The sequence below is a fragment of the Polistes fuscatus genome, unplaced genomic scaffold (assembly GCF_010416935.1).
Source record: "Polistes fuscatus isolate 324 unplaced genomic scaffold, CU_Pfus_HIC Scaffold48, whole genome shotgun sequence".
NCBI classification, from domain to species: domain Eukaryota; kingdom Metazoa; phylum Arthropoda; class Insecta; order Hymenoptera; family Vespidae; genus Polistes; species Polistes fuscatus.
Genome location: NW_025113127.1, coordinates 101,308 through 123,675, shown reverse-complemented (window position 1 = coordinate 123,675; position 22,368 = coordinate 101,308). Strand labels below are relative to the sequence as shown.

The 22,368-nt window shown below is 31.8% G+C and overlaps 3 long non-coding RNA genes across 5 annotated transcripts; all 3 read right to left on the bottom strand.

The window, feature by feature from the left end:
• Positions 1-1,346: 1,346 nt before the first annotated feature.
• On the bottom strand, positions 1,347-3,384 carry LOC122521778. The gene is made up of 3 exons (XR_006304901.1): positions 3,157-3,384; positions 2,205-2,403; positions 1,347-2,120 (listed from the first exon to the last, which is right to left on the bottom strand). It is a non-coding gene; the product is annotated as an uncharacterized LOC122521778 (long non-coding RNA).
• An 81-nt stretch (positions 3,385-3,465) lies between these two features.
• On the bottom strand, positions 3,466-3,874 carry LOC122521779. The gene is made up of 2 exons (XR_006304902.1): positions 3,610-3,874; positions 3,466-3,519 (listed from the first exon to the last, which is right to left on the bottom strand). It is a non-coding gene; the product is annotated as an uncharacterized LOC122521779 (long non-coding RNA).
• A 639-nt stretch (positions 3,875-4,513) lies between these two features.
• On the bottom strand, positions 4,514-8,024 carry LOC122521777. 3 transcript variants are annotated; one of them, XR_006304900.1, is made up of 6 exons: positions 7,756-8,024; positions 7,471-7,626; positions 5,808-6,717; positions 5,131-5,677; positions 4,905-5,041; positions 4,514-4,755 (listed from the first exon to the last, which is right to left on the bottom strand). It is a non-coding gene; the product is annotated as an uncharacterized LOC122521777 (long non-coding RNA). The 3 variants fall into 3 exon arrangements; XR_006304899.1 differs by lacking the exon at positions 7,756-8,024 and having other exon boundaries at positions 7,471-7,672; XR_006304898.1 differs by lacking the exons at positions 4,905-5,041; positions 7,471-7,626; positions 7,756-8,024 and having other exon boundaries at positions 5,808-7,410.
• Between the last annotated feature and the right edge of the window lie 14,344 nt (positions 8,025-22,368).

Here is a 22,368-nt window from a genome sequence, read left to right as displayed (position 1 = left end):
CAGTTTCGTTTCAGGTTTTATTATTTTTGGTCTATTTTCATTTATTTTTTTTTAAATTTTTCCCACTAATGTTTTCGTATTTCCTTAGTTCACTAAATAAATCAACTGAATTATTAGTCTCTTGTCTGTCAATTTTGTTTTTTACAAATGTTGGTAGTCCGTCAGCAATCAAATCCACTAACGTTCTATTATCCATATTTTTATTTATTTTCAGTAGTAAGTGTTCTTTTTTTTCTACATACTCTAGGATTAAACCAGTGAGATACTTGTAATTTAAAGCATAAGTAACAGATGACCAACCTCTATCTGCGAATGTTTGTAAAAAATTATTTTTCCATGTTGTCCACTCAGAGTTTAATGAATGTCTAATTAATATTGAGTGGAACCAATCCTTTATCGTATCATATAAAAATAATCTTAAAATTTCAATTTTTTCAACATCATTTTTTATGTCTAATCTGTTGCATTCACTTTCATATATTTGTAACCATTGGTTCGCATTCATTTTCTTTCCTTCAAATTTATCCAGCACAAATTTTCCACATAATTCATTCCAATTTTTATTTTTATTCTTCTGTGTAGGTTCTTTTTTGCATAACTTTTCAAGAAATTTCATTAAGTTTTCGTCTATCTGTGTTGCAGGAATGTTTTTTGTGCTTTGTTCTATGTTAGTAACATCTTCTAGCAAAAAATCATTGTATATCATATTTCCACTTTCATCTTTATAGAGTTTTAAAATTTCATCGTCTAATGTTATCCAAACATTTCTTCCTTGGCCACGTTTTTCTAGTGATTTCTTAACTCTTTTAAATTCGTTTAGTTTCGATAATTCTGGGTGTTGTTTGTAAGACTGGTAACATTGTTGCATCAAGAATTTTTTTCCATCTATATCTGTTATTGTTTTGATTATAATATCGTTAGATTTTTTATCTGTATCAGCCGCCAGTTCAAATTCAAACTGTAGCTTCGCCATGTCTCCTTTGTTTTCCACAAACGTACTAATTGTTGATTTATAATATGTTTGTAATCCTTAATTTGTTGAGAGTAAGAACCACAATTAGATTCGTCTAAAATAAGAGTAATTTATTTAAACATAATAAATTAGATTAATAATTTTACAATATTTACACGTGATCAACTGACCTAAAATAAGAAAATCAACAATTAAAAGTTCATGCTTCCGTTTCTCTATTAATTGATGCCAATCTTAATACGTTTTTAATTAAATTTAATTTACAAGATTTTTCTACTAAACTTCAAAAACGCTCTTGTCAAGATTTAAACACCAACTGTCACTCCTGCTAGATTTAAACACCAACTGTCTCTCCCTTCCTATCTCTCTAATGTTTTTGTTTATCCGATGTATAGCGCCACATCCAAACAGCTAATCACTCAATACACCGGCACATGTATACAAAGCTTACATATATATATTATATTTATAGATTTGCTTTCCAAAATATTCAATGCAAATCATTATAGAATAACAAGTAGTAGAATAATAATATTTGTGATATTATTTAATACATAGGATGAGCTTTATTTCTGTATAGATCAGCCAGAATATTTGACATATTTAATTAGCCTTTCTCTTATCCTTGACCAGGAAATGCCCAAACCAAACTTTCCACCATGGCAAATAGTAACTTTACCCAGACATGTAACTTCTCTAAATCTAGAAAAGGTAAATCTAAGAATACTGATGAATTATAATTGTTCTCTTTATCCTGATATTATAAGAGCCAATAGTAAGTAGAATAGTAATATTCTGTTCAGTTAGAATACTTTACCGACTAAAATATATGTATTATATTACTTTTAATTCAATTTATGGTGCTCTGCTTCTCTTTCTATATTTTTTATATTTTATACATAAACTATATTCCCAAATAGTTTTATCTAAGTGTACGGCTGTACATTTTTTGTTCCAATCAAGGACTGTAACAGATCCAAGAAAAAGACTTCATTCCAACATCGGATCTATGCATATAAATTTCATTTTCCAATGGTTAACGATATAAAGAAATCTTTTAACTAATGTCTCCTTCGTAAAGATCGCATGTTAATTATTAGGCAAATAGAATCTAACCACAGTTACAAGGAATAGGCAAGACATGAATCTGTTAAAAGGTAAAAATAATAATCTTGCTTCTACAAAAAATGAATATTATTATTCTTTTAAAAAACCAGGTATGTGTACTTACGTATGCATGTAAGAAATTATACTTCTTTTATGTAATAAAACATTTTCTTTCGCAACCTATACGTCTTACAACATTCCGTGCTTATTTGTATAGATACTTTAGATAGATTATATAGATAGTTTGTAATAGATACATTCTTTTAGATAAATTTTTGTAACGTTAGTAATAGGTATTACACTTAGTTTAGTAATCTCGAAAACTGAAACAGAAATTTAAATTTATACTGGTACTGGTCACAAAGCTGCAAGAGATTATAGTTTAATAAGAATTATTGTAGAAAATAATTTATAAATAATTAAAACGCATTCATTTTTCAATTCTTTTGATAGAATATTATTGCACATGGTTTATTCTCAGAGTTAATAAAAAGAAGACGGTGTCTTCCCAAAACTTTCATGATTTTTGTATCGTCGGCTTCTTCTTATCGTTGTTGAAAATAATACGCTCTCTCTTTCAGTAAAATGATTGATCATCTATGCGAAGTGAATCAGTTTTCTAATGCTTTGAATAAAGAATTTTCAAGAGAATTATAACATTTGTTTCTTCCAGAAGCAAGATTATTATTTTTACTTTTTAACAGATTCATGTCTTGCTCATTCCTTGTAACTGTGGTTGAATTCTATTCGCATAATAATTCACATAAAATCTCTACGAAGAAGACATTAGTTAAAAGAAATCTTTATATCGTTAACCATTAGAAAATGAAATTTATATGCATAGATCCGATGCTGTAATGAACTTTTTTTCTTGGACGTGTTATGGTCTTTGATTGGAATAAAAAATGTACAGCCGCATACTTAGCTAAATCTTATTAAGAAAGTAGTTAATGTATGAAATATAAAAAATATAAAAAGAGAAGTAGAGCATATAAATTAAATTAAAAAACAATATAATACATATATTTTACTCAGTAAAGTATTTTAATTCAACAAAATATTGCTATTCTACTTACTATTGTCTGTTATAATACCAGGATAAAGAGAACGATTTATAACTCATCGTTATACTTAGATCGAAATCAGAAAAATGTCATCGTATGGTAAAGGCATAAAAAAAATCACACAGCATGTTATCTTGTTTATTCATGTTTAACCTAAGTTGATGATCACTATAGAGAAGAAATGAAACGTATTAAAACTAATAATTGATAATACATACCTCAGTAAACCTAAAAAACTAATAAATAATAATACATATCAGAAATTTAATTTATAGTAATTTATTTTTTCTTGTAGTATTTATTATTTATATATATATAATATTTTTCTATATCGTGGGTTTAGAATGGTCCATATAAGTTGTCCAATTAGTTTCTCTGTAAAATAAGAGATTATATTTTAATTAATATTACTATTTGCAATACCAACTATATTTCTATTTACAATCTTTAAAAATTATATTCTACCTGTAAAATAAGAGAAACGACGATGATAACGTCAGTTATTCGTCCTTCTTTCACAACACTATTCGTTGATCACCCGTACGGTTAATAACAACTACTAATGTTTCTTTATTTAACGAAATTTATAAACTAAATACGTTCTCACTTTTCTTTGCTTATATACCATCATAGAGGCGCGCGGATCATACTTAGCGCGCCAAGTTTAAAGAGAATATATTCTCTTTACATATATATATTTATTTATGAATGTTTTCTATAGTTTTTCACTATACTCATAATATATATATATATACGCATATTAGAATATATCAAAAATATTGAAATTTATTGAATAATTCTTATATTTTAAATTGAACGAAATATTATTCGTATTATTATTTAAAGAAATAATTAGTTATTATTTATGTTTGTTTGTTTTAAATTATTTATCAGATTATTATATTATACTTCCAATCACATTGAATGAATTCGTATTGTTTATAATAAATGTATAAATAAAAATGTATGATATTTATTTCTCATTTTATATTATTTAAACACGAAATAACACATAATTCAAATCTTTTTTTTTAAATTTACAATAATTTATCCAGTTTAAATCAGGATTTATAGATGCCGGAATGTTTTCCGATAATTGCATTGAAATTTTTTAAATATCTTCTTTAGTAGATACTTTGTTTTTTATCTTCGCTTTTTTATCTTCCATATTATTTTCTATTACTTCTTTAGTATCGATTATTTTTATTTTCTACATTTTTAACAGCTCTTGAAAACATTTATTAATTCTGATGTAAAAAAATTGTTAATAATAACTAAAATATCAACATTTATCTGCTTCGATTACAGTTATTATCTTCATCATAATAGTTATTTTCTAAACTATTTCAATCCTTTATTTTAAATCTAATTTTTCTTACCTTTATATCAGTATATTTGGCTGCTTTAACACGATGATCTTTTACTTGAATATCTAATTTTCTGGTTGGCGTTAATATCAATGCGTAAATTGGTTTTTGCAAAGAATTCATTTTTTTTTTTCCTTCATTTTTACATTATATGTCACACGTACACATCCAATCCCACCAACATTATCAAAATTTTTATCTACTTCTTCCTCACTTTCTTCAGAACTCTCACTCCCATTAGAATCTTTAACATATTTAAATGTAATATAATAAATGTTCTGTTTACATTAACCTATTGCACTTTAACCGCCAGTACTGTACTTTTCTAATCGTAATAACAAAAACTGATAAATTTAAATGATACTATTATTTTGATAAGTTTCATATACATACTCTTTATTTCTTGTTAAAATATATACAGATATAATTGTTAATTTTGTTCTTTAGTTTAATTTCAAAATATCCATTGAATTTAATATCTAAGCGATAAGATTTGTTGTATTTATCCAAAAGTACATCGAGTTGATTACCTAATATAGGCAGAGAAAAGTATTCAGAGCGCAAAGGGTTGAGTTAAATGTCAATTTATTAATTAAATCAACTGGATATATTTTTTTACCTTCATCATTGGAACATTCCAATTCTTCCTCGTAGCTTTCATTTTCTAATCCATCACCTTGTTTTCTGTGTGTGTGTAAATGTTTTTTCTTTAATTCTAATATACCATTTAAAATAGAGGAATACCAAATGCTAAAGTTTTCCCACTGCCTTTTTCAGCAGCTCCAAGAATATTTCTTCTTCCAAATATCGCTGGTGGCAATATTAAAGATTGTATTGTTGTAGGAGTATAAAACTTTTCAACAGATAAAGCTTTTATTATTTCCTTTGGTGTACTAAGGAATTCTGCACTCCATGCAGAAACGTAGATTATATTTTTTTCATTATTATTATCGTTGTTTTCGCACAAAATTTTCTCTTTTTGTTTACAAATTTTATTTATAAATCGTTATAAAAATATCAAATCTTGCTACAAAATAATACCGTGGTATTTTTAAGTTAATAATAATAAAAGGAAGCTTTTTCTGACTTCTAAATCAATAATTAAGCTTTAAAGCTTGTGTCGGTAAGGTAGATGCCATCAAATTTAACATTTTTCTATATAATCCCTGTAGAATATAAATTTTATGATGAGACTACTAGAACATGTTTAATTTAGTTTATTTTAATTTATTTTAATTGAATAAAATTAAAAAAAATCAATTTAATGTAATTTAATTTAATTTTAATTTAACTTACAACGTTAAATTTGAAATTAACCCGGCCAAGGTTTCCAATGTTTATGATTCGACAAGATTAATAACAAGCGCTTTGTTTCAATATTTCGAAAATATACTTTTCTCTAAATATCAAGTCAGTTTTACTGTTTCCTAATTTAGCTCAATCTGATTTAAACTAGATGAGTTCCTATTATTCTAAGTTTCTTATAACACAATATATATTGATGATTTCTTATCGTCAAAAGACTTTGATCAATAACAGTTTAATAAAAATATTTTAAATACTTTTCAAAAAGCTAATTTAATTATCCTAAAAGTTTTTAAAAGACCGATTGCTGAAGCCACTAAAGTATTTGGACAGATAATTGTTAAGCCTTTAATATTTAGTAGGACAACCTTTAACACGAATAATATCTTGTAAGCGATTATGCATACTCTTTACAAAATTTTCCGTAATACTTAGTGATATGGAGCTCCATACTTCGAGTACTTTGTCTTTTAAACTTGTTTTTAATGTTATATTAAATTTTTGTAATTCTTTTCCTATTATTGCCCATAGATGTTCAATCGGATTAATATCAGGGTTTTGAGGTGGTGTTATTAAATGTTAATAGATCTATGATACATTACTTAATTAAAAAATCGAAATCTGAAGGAATTATAAAAATAAATACCGTTCAGTTCGACCAAAGAAGTTAACTGAACAAGAAGAAATAGCTTCGATCAGTACAATAAAAACTGGTGTGTGGACTTATGTGCGCACCTAAGAAGTTATACTTCTTTTGCGTAACAAAACATTTCTTTTCGCAGCCTATACGCCTTACAACGTTCCATGTTTGTTTGTGATGAGTACGTTCTTTCAGATAAATTTTTATAACGATAGTAATAGGCATTACACTTCTCTGCATTAGTTTTAGAAATCTCCAAAACTGAAACAAGAATTTAAATGTATACTGATACTGGTCAAAAAGATGCAAGAGATTATAGTTGAATAAGAATTATTGTAGAAAATAATTTATAAATAACTAAAATGCATTCATTTTTCAATTCTTTTGATGGAATATTAATGCACATGGTTTCTTCCCAGAGTGAATAAAAAGAAGACGGTGTCTTCCCAAATCTTTCATGATTTTTGTATCGTCGGCTTCTTCTTATCGTTGTTGAAAATAATGCGCTCTCTCTTTCAGTAAAATGATTGATCATCTATGCGGAGTGAATCAGTTTTCTAATGCTTTGAATAAAAAATTTTCAAGAGAATTATAACATTTGTTTCTTCCAGAAGCAAGATTATTATTTTTACTTTTTAACAGATTCATGTCTTGCTCATTCCTTGTAACTGTGGTTGAATTCTATTCGCATAATAATTCACATAAAATCTCTACGAAGGAGACATTAGTTAAAAGAAATCTTTATATCGTTAACCATTAGAAAATGAAATTTATATGCATAGATCCGATGCTGTAATGAACTTTTTTTCTTGGACGCGTTATGGTCTTTGATTGGAATAAAAAATGTACAGCCGCACACTTAGCTAAATCTTATTAAGAAAGTAGTTAATGTATGAAATATAAAAAATATAAAAAGAGAAGTAGAGCATATAAATTAAATTAAAAAACAATATAATACATATATTTTACTCAGTAAAGTATTTTAATTGAACAAAATATTGCTATTCTACTTACTATTGTCTGTTATAATACCAGGATAAAGAGAACGATTTATAACTCATCGTTATACTTAGATCGAAATCAGAAAAATGTCATCTTATGGTAAAGGCATAAAAAAAATCACACAGCATGTTATCTTGTTTATTCATGTTTAACCTAAGTTGATGATCACTATAGAGAAGAAATGAAACGTATTAAAACTAATAAATGATAATACATATCTCAGTTAACCTAAAAAACTAATAAATAATAATACATATCTCAGTTAACCTCAAATAACTAATAAATAATAATACATACCTCAATTAACTTCAAAAAAGACTTTTATTACTAATATTCACAAATGATAAAAATCACAAAAATCTAAAATAAGAGAAACGACGATGATAACGTCAGTTATTCGTCTTTCTTTCACAACACTATTCGTTGATCACCCGTACGGTTAATAACAATTACTAATGTATCTTTATTTAACGAAATTTATAACCTATATACGTTCTCACTTTTCTTTGCTTATATACCATCATAGAGGCGCGCGGATCATACTTAGCGCGCTAAGTTTAAAGAGAATATATTCTCTTTACATATATATATTTATTTATGAATGTTTTCTATAGTTTTTCACTATACTCATATTATATATATATATATACACATATTAGAATATATCAAAAATATTGAAATTTATTGAATAATTCTTATGTTTTAAATTAAACGAAATAATATTCGTATTATTATTTAAAGAAATAATTAGTTATTATTTATGTTTGTTTGTTTTAAATTATTTATCAGATTATTGTATTATACTTCCAATCACATTGAATAAATTCGTATTGTTTATAATAAATGTATAAATAAAAATGTATGATATTTATTTCTCATTTTATATTATTTAAACACGAAATAACACATAATTCAAATCTTTTTTTTTAAATTTACAATAATTTATCCAGTTTAAATCAGGATTTATAGATGCCGGAATGTTTTCCGATAATTGCATTGAAATTTTTTAAATATCTTCTTTAGTAGATACTTTGTTTTTTATCTTCGCTTTTTTATCTTCCATATTATTTTCTATTACTTCTTTAGTATCGATTATTTTTATTTTCTACATTTTTAACAGCTCTTGAAAACATTTATTAATTCTGATGTAAAAACAATTGTTAATAATAACTAATATATCAACATTTATCTGCTTCGATTACAGTTATTATCTTCATCATAATAGTTATTTTCTAAAAAAAAAATGTATTAATGTATTCTTTCGGCTTTGTAGTGTAGTGGCTACAGTAACTACAGTGTGTGTATGTTTTTCACGTCTCCAATACCTATATTTTATCTTGACAGCGCTAACAAGTATGTTTACCTTTCTTTCTTTCTTTTTCTCTTCGTTCTTTTTATTTGCTTTCTTATTTCTTTTTTTCGTTATTATGCAGTAAATTTAATATAGTTTTTTTCTATTTTTTCAATACTTTTTTATAATAATTTTATAGAAAATATAATTAAAAAAAAATGCATTTATATTATGGGCAGTGCGAATTTATTTTTGGCTTACGATATAAATTTTTTTAAGGAAAATTTATTAAGAAAAAATAAAAAAGAAAGAAAAATTTAATATAAATTTTATTAAGAAAATTAGAAAGAATTATTGTTTTTTTTTATTCAAGGTTTATTATTTTTGACAATAAATAAAGAAACAGCGTGCTATAAGCATCAAGATTCGATTTAAAAACGCCGCGCTTATACGCCGATATATATAGATATACAAAACGCTCGACGCACGATGGCCAAAACGAAAAATTCTCGCTACCGAAAGAAAAAATAGAAAGAGAGAAATATCGGTTTTCTTTCTCACTCGCACTCGTATACAAAACGCTCGACGCTCGATGGCCAAGACGTAAAATTCTTGCTACTAGCCCAGTGAACGCGGGCCTAAGACGGACTTTTTTAGCTAAACGCGTGCATCATTGTCCTAAGGGTAAGTTGACGACGCTGAATCGAATGGTGCTAATTTTATTGCAATATAATACCGGGTTCTTGAGAAAAAGGGTAAGAAAACAGTAAAAAATAGTCTTATCTTAGAATCCAGGCATTTAATCGAAAAAAGTTTTAAACAAAAGTTGTAGAGAATTTAAAAATACTAAAAAAATTTTCTATGGTTTATCTTCCTATCTGCAAAAATAAGCGAATAAAATTGGATTGAAGATGGGACAAAAATTGTAAGAGTGAGGAAGCAAGTCCCGCCTCTCAGTCGGCTTTTACACGCGAGCGGGCTAGTGTGCGTGCGAGCGTCCGTGTGCACTAATACACAAACGAAGGATCTTCGGCAATCTTCGGGACTCTCGGTCTTGAATGCAAGTGAGAGTGAGAGAACAAACCAATATTTCTCTCTTTTTATTTATCATGCGATAACGAGTATTATTGTCCTTGGCCATCGATTGTTGAGCGTTCTGATATTTCTCTTTTTATATTTTTTCTTTCGGTAGCAAGAATTTTACGTCTTGGCCATTGAGCGTCGAGCGTTTTGTATACGAGTGCGAGTGAGAAAGAAAACCAATATTTCTCTCTTTCTATTTTTTCATTTGGTAGCCAGAATTTTACGTCTTGGCCATCGAGCGTCGAGCGTTTTGTATATCTATATATATCGGCGTATAAGCGCGGCATTTTTAAATCGAATCTTGATGCTTATGGCACGCCGTTTCTTTATTTATTGTCAAAATAATGAACCTTGAGTAAAAAAAAAATAATTCATTTTAACAGAAACTATTATTATTTAGTTAAGAGTAAAAATAATGAATTATTTTGTGTCTCGCCATAAAATTAATTAGAATAATTAATTGATATAAATTCTTTGCCTCACAAAAATTTATTTGTATATCAAATTAATACGTATTCTCTTTAAGACGAAATTTAAAATTTAAATACTTTTCCTATTAAATTATGTATTTTATAAAATTTTAAATTACTGACTTTTTGTCTCGTAAAAATTTATTAGTGTATCAAATTAAATACATATTTGAAAAGAAGAATTTTATAACCACACATAAAATTAATTCAAGATATATGAAAGGATATTCTAAAAACGTGGAATTTATTTTTTGTCCATACATAATTTTAATTCATTTTTATTATGGTATAAGAAAACAGTAATGCATTCTGATTCATCTTCGAAGTCTTAAGAATTGTACGAAAAAAATTGAGCAATTATCGAGTGGTGCGTTAGCCTAAGTAGTAACGTCTTCGCTTCTCGCTCTGGGTATTTAACGTTCGATTCTTTGTGGGGGAATTATTTTTTTTGTAAGTTTTTCTATCCTTAGGTTATATAAATTATTTTTACATTTCCTAATTTCTAATTATATATAGAAAAAAATTAAAATTATTACAAAAAAATTAAAAGCAATAAATTTTTTTACATCTTGCACAAATAAAGGAAGATTTATTACTTAAATTACAAATTCATCCTGTAAATATCATCCTAAAAAATGTCTCGTTTCGGCACGTTAAAAATTAATTTTTGTTATTTATTGGATATTATTTAATTTATAATTGGTAATTTTTTACTCGCGTAATAATGTTGATTTCCTAATAAAATTTATATCGTTAGTGCAAAATTTGAAAAAATCTGAGGTGAGACTAACTGACCGTCTCCTTGTTAAGGATAGAAAAACTTAAAAAAAAATAATTCCCCCACAAAGAATCGAACGTTAAATACCCAGCGCGAGAAGCGAAGACGTTACTACTTACGCTAATTTTTTTTTTTTTTTTAAATACGTTTTTATTTGCATTTTCACTTACAAAGTCTGAGAATTACATGGCAGCAAACAACTTAATAAAATGCCAGTCTTAGTCTAATATTACATAATGTTGCTTGGCCCTTGTAGGGCTGCTCACAACCAACAAACTCTTAACATAAATTATACGTGTTTTAATTAAATGTATTGGAATAGTTCACTATGAGTGTCTGTATTGTTTAATTAATTAATAAATGATGTAAAATTATAGTAAAACTTCATCAAGATTTTGGTCTCTTATATGCTTACAACTAAATTATATTTACACTATGTACACTATATGCAAGGTGTGCAGTCAGCTGTAAACTACACAAGGGCGGGACACCCTAGGTCTTTCCTCTTTCTCAGATGCTTCCGGTGTGGCGTCTCCTCCGTGAGCCACCAGTATGCGTCGTTGAGTCTATGGAAGTCCAGTTGGTCTCTCAGGGGTATGTCTGTAGAATACTTGAAATTATGTCGCTGTTTATTAAAACTGTCAGCTGTGTACATGATTCTTTTATCATTTTTTGGACGCACATAATGATAAATTATGGGGATGTTGTTGTGATCTTGTATCAGATCGTTCCGGTCAAAGTGAATGAACATGTGAGGGAAGATGAAGCCTGACACGTTGTATTTTTCGCCTTTGGACTGGTCCATGTTGCATACTCTGCTTAGTTCTTCATTCTGGATTGACGGGAGATTACTAAAGTAATCACGATTCAGCTTGATAATAAAATTATCTATACGCGGAATGTTGGCTCGTTCATAGAGGACTTTGTTACTTACAAACTTGCGAAAGTTTGTATTTATGTCTCTGTAAGTGCCACAGCAGACTCGTAAACAACTACGTTCAAAGACTCTTAGCTTTTCCATTGTCGCAGCATTTATATTCCACCAGATTGGAGAGCCATAGGTGAGTATAGGCCTTATCAAGAGCTGGTAGCAGATCACTTTTGCACGGATGTTAAGTTTCTTGTTGTAAAAAGTCTTTTGTTGGCCTGGAAGGCCATCTTGGCTTTTGTCAGTTGTCTGTCAACGTGTATATTTAATTTTAACAGGTGGTCCAGGTAGAAGCCTAAGTATTTCACTTCATTTTTGTGCGGTACCGTAATCATTTGTTTTGTGTCTGGGTGCTCAGTAGACAGATGGAAGCAGCTATTTGGTCAGATCTTCTCTGGTTCATTTTTGTCAACGGTGGTCTAATGAGGATAGACTCACATTTGTCTGGGTTTATTCTTAAGTTCCACTGCTGATAGAACTTATTTATATTATTTAGTAGCTCATTGAGTTCATCTTGTAGTAGTCGTGGGTTGGTGCCAATTATATAAGCTACAAAATCGTCTGCAAAAGCCTTTCCATGCTTATCGGTTATGGTGTTAAGTCCGAACATGCGTAAGAGTCTGCTGGTGTAGATGTTGAACAGTATAGGGGAATTCACCGTACCTTGTTGTAGACCCTCAAGCACTGCGAAGACAACCGTGGAGATGTTGCAGCCATCCCAGGTCTGGAAAGTTTTCCCATGTGTCATGTCAAAGATCAGGTATATTAGCCAACTCTCAAAGCCAGCTTTGGAAAGTGTAAAGATAAGCCCTGGTAGCCAAACAGAGTCGAAGGCTTTTTCTAAGTCGATAAGCACGGCCGCCACGAGTTCTTTATGATGAATGGCTTGCAGCCAATCAGTAACAACAGTGTGTGTAGCGTGAATGGTCGAGTGACGTCGTTTGAAGCCGTACTGTTGATCGGGGATGGTTTTTTTCTCTTCACAGGTTCTGGTGATGGAGTTGTTAATTATTATTTCGTAGACCTTACTCAGGTTGCTAGTGAGACTGATAGGTCTGTAACTAGCCGGTTTGGTAGGGTCTTTACCTTTTTTCAGGATCGGCAAAACTTTTGCAGATTTCCAAGCATTGGGAAAAGGCTGTAGCATGGCGCGTTCATGGCGTTGTTGAATACTACCGTTAGCGCAAAGATCATTGAATCAGGTAGGTGCTTTAGGACCATTGCTGGAATGTTGTCTGGACCACTAGATGTTTTATTAGGTAGTTTTGATAAGATCTTTTTGACTCCCAACGTGCTTGGGAATATGATTTGATTATTCACATCAACATTAGGATGGGAGGCTTTGTTTGTGGCGCTGAAGGTCGTAAATGTCTGGGCTGTGGATCTTATCCCATCAAGTTCATCTTTTATTTTTTTGTATGCAATATCAATGATTGCTTTTAGAGGAGTACCCGTATTCAGATGTCTTGGTGAATTGATTTTTTGATAGTGTTGTCCTATTAGGTTTAGCTTATCGATTGGATCAGTGATGGTGATTGAACCATTTGTCAGATCGGTCACAGCTTTCGAACGGTCCACATTGCCAGGAGTGATGAGGTCGGTATCTATACTAACCGTTTGGTTAGCAATCGAGATATTTTGTCTAGGCCTGAGTATCCTGTTAATCTTCGGGAAGAACGTTGCAGGATCCCTGTGGTTGACTTGTTTTAATAAGCCATTCCAGTAACTGCTGATAGAAGCAGAGAATTCTTTCTCTAGTTCTATCTTTATTAATTTTATGGTGTGTTTAGTGTTGAAGATTTGTTGTTGATAGTCAGGAGGTCGAATTTTGTAGAGTTTATGAAGCTTGGTGATAAGGTGCGACTTGTTCTTTTGAAGTTTTTTAATTCTTGAGTTGACATATTTCAAAACACTATCTCGCTTTTTAAACTGAGGAACTGTGGACTCAATTGAATTTGTGATTGCCCGGAAATCTTTTCAATGAGATCGTCGATCTCCGTGATAGAGAGGTTCCGTCATCGGGAGGTGATAGGAGAAATTCCTTGTCTAGGTGTTTGCAGAATTTTTCCCATTTGGTTGCTTTGATATTGTATTTTATTGAGTCAGTTTTTTGTTGGAGCTGGGTTGATAATTGAACCGAGAAGATGAGAGCATTGTGGTCACTGTCGTAGTCAGCAATAGGAATTTTACCTTCATTTAGATTGATAAGGTTTAAGTTAGTTATACAATAGTCCAAGTAAGACTTACTTGGGTTATAAGATGCGTCACAGGGTGGAAAGATTTTGGCTCTCAGGTTCGGAGCCTTCTCCAATTCCCATTTGGTTAGGAATTTACCCCTACCGTTTATTTTTGAGTCTCCCCAAAGTTTGTGACGAGCATTCAGGTAACCTGCCATCAAGAATGTTGCATTTGGGTTTGAGAGGTCCAGTTTTACGCACAGCGCGTCAAGCTCGTCTCTGAAGGCTTTTTTATTGCCAGGAGTCGCGTAAATGCTAATAAAGTAAGTCTTCAGTTCTGGGTTGTCTGCACTTGGAAGGTTAATAATTGTATATTCAATAGTTTGATTATTACCAGAGGATGGAGAATGAATGACATCATATTTAATGTGGTTTTTAATAGCAATTGCCGTGCCACCACCCTCTTTGCCCCGTGGACGGTCAGTTCTTATTAACGAGTAGTTTTTAAAGGATACTTTGTGTGACTCTTTGAGTTTGGTTTCACAGATAAATAGTACATCAGGATCGTGTTGAGATAGTCTGCTGTTCAATTCAAATCTACGTTTGTTTTTTTGAATTGAGTTCACGTTTATTGACATTAATTTTAGTATGCTATTTGAGTTATTTACCGAATTTTGGCTCGTAGTCTGTTGTTGTGTGGACGATGTATTAGTATGCTCCATTGTTGATATTTAAAAATTCAAATAAGTAGTCAATTCTCTTGGATTCATATTCGAGGTTATTAATCCTCGTGTTCATCGTGCGTATGTCTCGAGCTAGGCCACTGACGCAGCGTTGTAGTTCAACAGCCCAAGCAGGTGGTTCCAGGAAGTTTGCGTTCGGTTGGTTGAGAGAGGGAGGTTGTTGAGCGGCCTCACCTCCCATGAAAGCCTGTCTAAAAGATAGTCCTTGTTGGAGTAGTCTATCAGATGGGGCTGATCTTCGTAGACCTGGGGTCTGTTGGGAACGAGACGATTGAGCTGCCAGGTCCCTTTTAGCTGCGTTGGCAAATTTCAGGTAATTACATCCTTGGTAATTTGCGGGGTGGCCGTAGTTACCACAATTTACGCACTTGAGTTTGGATTTATCATCTTCTTTCTTAATTAAACATGCATCTTTTTCATGGTTTTCGCCACATTTTACACAGCGGTACTCCATACCACAAGTTGTTGCTGAATGGCCGATTCTTTGGCAACGGGTGCATTGGAGGATTTTCGGTTTTTTAAGTCTTTCCCATTTAATTTTTTGACTACAGAGTTTTTTAACTTTGACTAAATTTTTTAGGACACTGTCTGGCGAGATTTGCACAATATAATGTTTGAAGTCACCCTGTCTTCTTGTTGGTAATAATTTTACTTTTAATAATTTTACCTGTGGGATTGCAAGTTCGTTGATTTCTTCTGTGATTAAATTTTCTGTAAAGTCACCAGTGACGTTTTTAAGCAGGATCGTGATTGGCTTCTCATCTCTCTTCGTGTATGTATAATATTGCATTTGTCCTGTGAGACAGGATTTGATTTTATCATACGTGTCGTGATTGTCAGCTACAACTGTTAGTCTATTATTTTTGGGAAAAATAGTAAAAGCATTTTTATTAATGCTACTATCCTTTAGTTTATTTATCAGGTCATTAATTTTGATGTCATTGAGAATGATTGGTGGAGGTTTGTATCTCTTTAAGTTGGTATTGGCTGCAGGAGTAGAACCTACGGGAGTATTTGTTGTCACTTTTTGTTTTGAATTAGCCTGCGCAGGCGGAGCGCCATCTGTTAGCGCGTTGATCAAGGGATCAAATGTATTTTGGGTTGAAGTGCTCCCTGTATTATCGGGTGTTCGTCTTTTAATAGGCTTTTTAGGAAGTTCCCATTCGTCGGTAATGTTGGTGTCGTCAACGGCCATGTCGGATTTGTTTGCACGTAAATCGCGTGACGACGACCTGGATCTTGTTAAATTAGGTGTAACATTGGGAGTCGCAGGTTTTTGTGAGAGTCGGAAAAATCTCTCTAATTCAAAAGTCTCAAGCTTGCCTTTTCGGTTGATGATGTTTCTGGCTGCTTTGGAGGTTCGATCAGCACCAATGGGGTCTTGTGTCGCTTTCCTCTTGTGGGAATGAGGTTGGGTCGCCATGTTTGGCGAGAGCCCTCCGGGCTCTCTGTTGTGCCCAATTCTTGATGGAGGTGAGATGGTTCACGGTTTTTGTCTGACAAGAATTAATGGGAAACACTCCCTTCAGCAAGGGTTCATTGACACTGGCTTTAATAACTTTAATTTTACTGCAAGAATCTTTGATAATGTGCGTGGCAAAAAAAAAGATAACCTTAAAGCGATGCGCACTGCAGCAGGGCTGCTTTAACACTCACTACTTACGCTAACGCACCACTTGATAATAGCTCAATTTATTTCGTACAATTCTTAAGACTTCGAAGATGAATCAGAATGCATTACTATAGGATTCGTGAAAAAATTGGGCCGTTGGACAGACTGGACCGGGACTCGAACCCGGATCTTCCGCTTTCCGGGCGACTGCTCTTAACCATTGAGCTATCCAGGGCCCACCGTCTAATCTCTTCATGAATGCCTATTTAAGTGTTTGGCTTGGAGGTGCTCGCATCCCACACTCTACCCCCCGCAACTTACATTCGACCCCGGAAGTTTCGTCATTAGATCTTTTTCCAACGAACCGACAAACCACTGTTCCCAACCTCGATCTTTAATACAGGCTTTAACAAATGCTGTATACCTTAAACGAGGATGCTATTCCCAATACAACCCCGATCTTTAATACAGACTTTAACTAACGCTGTATAACTTACACGAGGGTGCTATTCCCAATACAACCTCGATCTTTAATACAGACTTTAACCACCAACGCTGTATATAGGCCAGTCAACGCGGGCCTAACTTCCAGATTCTTAGGCAAACGCGTGCATCTTTGTCCTAAGGGTAAGTTGACGACGCTGAATCGAATGGTGCTAATTTTATTTAAATTTGATCCCGAGGTTTTGAGAAAAGGGTAAAAAAGGGTAAAAAATGGCCTTATCTTAGAATCTAGGCATTTAATCGAAAAAAGTTTCAAACAAAAGTTGTAGAGAATTGAAAAATACTAAAAAAATGTTCTATGAGTTATCTTCGTATTTTCAAAAATAGGCGCATAAAATTGGATTGAAGATGGGAACAAAATTGTAAGAGTGGGAGAAAGCAAGCTTATCCCTCCGTCGCGTTTTACACGCGAGCGAGCTAGTATGCGTGCGAGCGTCCGTGTGCACTAATACACAACGAAGGATCTTCGGCAATCTTCGGGACTCTCGGTCTTGAATGCAAGTGAGAGTGAGAGAACAAACCAATATTTCTCTCTTTTTATTTATCATGCGATAACGAGTATTATTGTCCTTGGCCATCGATTGTTGAGCGTTCTGATATTTCTCTTTTTATATTTTTTCTTTCGGTAGCAAGAATTTTACGTCTTGGCCATCGAGCGTCGAGCGTTTTGTATACGAGTGCGAGTGAGAAAGAAAACCGATGTTTCTCTCTTTCTATTTTTTCATTCGGTAGACAGAATTTTACGTCTTAGCCATCGTGTGTCGAGCGTTTTGTATATCTATATATCGGCGTATAAGCGCGGCATTTTAAATCGAATCTTGATGCTTATGGCACGCCGTTTCTTTATTTATTGTCAAAAATAATGAACCTTGAGTAAAAAAAAAATAATTCATTTTAACAGAAACTATTATTATTTAGTTGAGAGTAAAAATAATAAATTAATTTTGTGTCTCGCCATAAAATTAATTAGAATAATTAATTGATATAAATTCTTTGCCTCACAAAAATTTATTTCTATATCAAATTGAATACGTATTCTCTTTAAGACGAAATTTAAAATTTAAATATTTTTCCTATTAAATTATGTATTTTATAAAATTTTAAATTACTGACTTTTTGTCTCGTAAAAATTTATTAGTTTATCATATTTTCTATCCTTAGGTTATAAATTGTTATAAATTTCCTAATTTCTAATTATATATAGAAAAAAATTAAAATTATTACAAAAAATTAAAAGCAATAAATTTTTTTACATCTTGCACAAATAAAGGAAGATTTATTACTTAAATTACAAATTCATCCTGTAAATACCATCCTAAAAAATGTCTCGTTTCGGCACATTAAAAATTAATTTTTGTTATTTATTGGATATTATTTAATTTATAATTAGTAACTTTATTACTCGCGTAATAATGTTGATTTCTTAATAAATTTTATATCGTTAGTGCAAAAGTTGAAAAAAATCTGAGGTTGGACTCACTGACCGTCTCCTTGTTAAGGATAGAAAAACTTATAAAAAAAATAATTCCTCCACGAAGAATCGAACGGTAAATACCCAGCGCGAGAAGCGAAGACGTTACTACTTACGCTAACGCACCACTTGGTAATTGTTCAATTTTTTTCGTACAATTCTTAAGACTTCGAAGATGAATCAGAATGCATTACTGTTGTACGATTGCTTCGGCTCGAAGGACCATTTGGTATGATTGATCCAACTCGCAGAACCAATGTACAGTTGTACGGTAGTGCTGGTTCCCACTCCCGTACTGTGCACGCTTTCGTGCACGCGCTTCTCACCTTGATAGGAAAAAGACTGCTGTCTCTTTCCACTTCCGCGTTGTAAGGACGGAAGGAGTTGATCCCAAATAATACACTTCTAATTATAGTGAAATGTGAATATTTATTAATACTCGTTTCCAAGAGATCAATATGGTGCTTGGGCCTTGTATATTGATCTATGCTAACTTTGATGCTTGGTACTAGCAATAACCTCGGGTTACTGACTAGTTGTATTGAATGCTGCTCGGATCACTTGGATGTGATTCCGCCTAACGAGTATGGACAACTGACTATTTTTCGTCTAAGATGTAACTGCCCTCTTCCCCACCCCCTCCACGATACATCCTACCACAGGGCTCCGATGCGACCTTGGAGTGGGGACATCTGCTCAAATATACTGCGTTATCGTTTCGAGGAATTCGGAATAAGATACCCTGGCGCTATGTTTGTCCTTATGCTCTATGATTAGATGCCGACGCAATAAAACCCAAAGGTCCTAAACAAATATTCTTTCTTTTCTTTGCATGGTCTCCGGTCGAGCATCTTGTACATGTGCATCTTATCCAAATCCTCCGTTGTATACTCTTACCCCCTACTGTTCCGATAAATGACGGAACAACTGTTTTCTTATAACATAATAAAAATGAATTAAAATTATGTATAGACAAAAAATAAATTCCACGTTTTTAGAATATCCTTTCATATATCTTGAATTAATTTTATGTGTGGTTATAAAATTCTTCTTTTTCAAATATGTATTTAATGATAAACTAATAAATTTTTACGAGACAAAAAGTCAGTAATTTAAAATTTATAAAATACATAATTTAATAGGAAAAATATTTAAATTTTAAATTTCGTCTTAAAGAGAATACGTATTCAATTTGATATAAATAAATTTTTGTGAGGCAAAGAATTTATATCAATTAATTATTCTAATTAATTTTATGGCGAGACACAAAATTAATTCATTATTTTTACTCTCAACTAAATAATTAGTTTCTGTTAAAATGAATTATTTTTTTTTTACTCAAGGTTCATTATTTTTGACAATAAATAAAGAAACGGCGTGCCATAAGCATCAAGATTCGATTTAAAAATGCCGCGCTTATACGCCGATATATATAGATATACAAAACGCTCGACGCACGATGGCCTAAGACTAAAATTCTGTCTACCGAATGAAAAAATAGAAAGAGGAAATATCGGTTTTCTTTCTCACTCGCACTCGTATACAAAACGCTCGACGCTCGATGGCCAAGACGTAAAATTCTTGCTACCGAAAGAAAAAATATAAAAAGAGAAATATCAGAACGCTCAACAATCGATGGCCAAGGACAATAATACTCGTTATCGCATGATAAATAAAAAGAGAGAAATATTGGTTTGTTCTCTCACTCTACTTGCATTCAAGACCGAGAGTCCCGAAGATTGCCGAAGATCCTTCGTTTGTGTATTAGTGCACACGGACGCTCGCACGCATACTAGCTCGCTCGCGTGTAAAACGCGACGGAGGGATAAGCTTGCTTTCTCCCACTCTTACAATTTTGTTCCCATCTTCAATCCAATTTTATGCGCTTATTTTTGAAAATACGAAGATAACTCATAGAACATTTTTTAGTATTTTTCAATTCTCTACAACTTTTGTTTGAAACTTTTTTCGATTTAAACTTAAATGCCTAGATTCTAAGATAAGGCCATTTTTTACCCTTTTTTACCCTTTTCTCAAAACCTCGGGATCAAATTTAAATAAACTCGCACCATTCGATTCAGCGTCGTCACTTACCCTTAGGACAAAGATGCACGCGTTTGCCAGAGAATTGCAAGTTAGGCCCGCGTTGACTGGCCTTAACTTCCGGATCGAGAATTCGGAGGTTTTCGGTACGACCAACGTTAGGCGATTATCTCAAGCGACGTCGCCTGACAAACGAAAAGACGCGTATACAACAAAAGAGACATATTTAGTCTCCTAGCAACCTTTTCTCTTTGACTAGTCAAAATGGGGACAGGAATTGCTATAAAGGGAATCAGGGATTTAAGCGAGTCATTTCGTTTGTCTTGTTGGATCTTGCTTTTTTCTGTTTCGTTATTAAGTATATATCTGCTTTGTTGTAAAGTCAGTGAATTTTTTTTTTTTTTATTTTTTTTTTTTAATTGATCGTTCACGTGAATACATATATTGAAGTAATCGAATTTGAGGGAATTAATAATTAATTAGTAAAATTAGTTATTTTTACCCGCGACTAGTACTGTTCTATTAGTGTTGATCGAAGGTTGTGCCGAGGCCCAAATCCACGAGCTACTACAGGAAAGGTAAGATCTTATTTTTATTTTTAAACATATGTGCGCAGCTCTTTCTTTCATGAACCACATATTTTTGGGTGCTATTTTAGTTTAATATAATTCAAAATCAATTAAAAGATGTCAAATATCACTATCAGCTTGTTTTCGTCTCATAGTCTTATTATTTAGTTCATCCAATAAATTATCAATCAAAATGTCCTTTAAATTTATTTTGTTTTTTCTATGCACGTCATTTGCAATTATTTATATACTTATGATTCTATTATAAATTCCTCATAAAAAGACTGTAATATAATTGATTTTTAAAAGTATTTTCCTTATGATTAAAACACGACTTTTGAAATAAAAAATATTTAGCAACTTTATAGATGATAAAGAGCTACCGATGTAATGGCTATAATAACCGATTGATTTTTATGCTAATCATTAATCGCCGATTAATTTTTTCGCTACTGATTTGTTAGGGGAATATACGAGAATTCGTTATCATGGAGTTGTAACAAGAAAATTTATTTTTAATTTCTTATATCATCGATTGAGTCGAAGAAACCTGAAAAACTATTTGTATGCTACGTTAACATTGTGATAAAATACTAACCGATTTTCTGCTTAAACTACTTTCTTATTCCTCTATCGTTTATCATTTATCGTCTATATTTATCGTTTATTGTCATTTCTTTTCGGCGTCTTTTTCTTTAATCTTCCTTTTCCTTTGACATCTCTACTCCGCTCCATCGCAGGTACAATCGATGTGTATGGCGCTCTTTCTTTTCTTCGGTTACGTACGCGATAAGTACGCACACATACTTTTCATACATAATTATATACTATTCAACACGTCAAAGAAAGCACGTTTCCTGTAGCTTTACTTTTAAGAAACTCGTCTTTTGTATTTTAGAAATACAGTAAAACCTCTTTTTGTGCGGTGGATAGGGACCGCATAAAAGAATCGTACAAAAAATTACGGACTTGTATAAATACTTACATATTATAAACAACTTTGTACGATATACTACCTAATTTTTTTTTATGCGGCGGACAGGGACCGCATTAAAAAAAGTCGCACTTAGAAAATACATCAATTATTTGCGAAATATAGATGTGAAAATGCTTTCAATAAAACTAAATAATTGTTAGGAGATTGTTTAATCAGCTGAACAGCGTCGCGAAGTCCGGATACATGTCGTCAAGGAGCATGTAATCAGAGTTCGTCCACACATGTATATGTACATTGAAAGAAA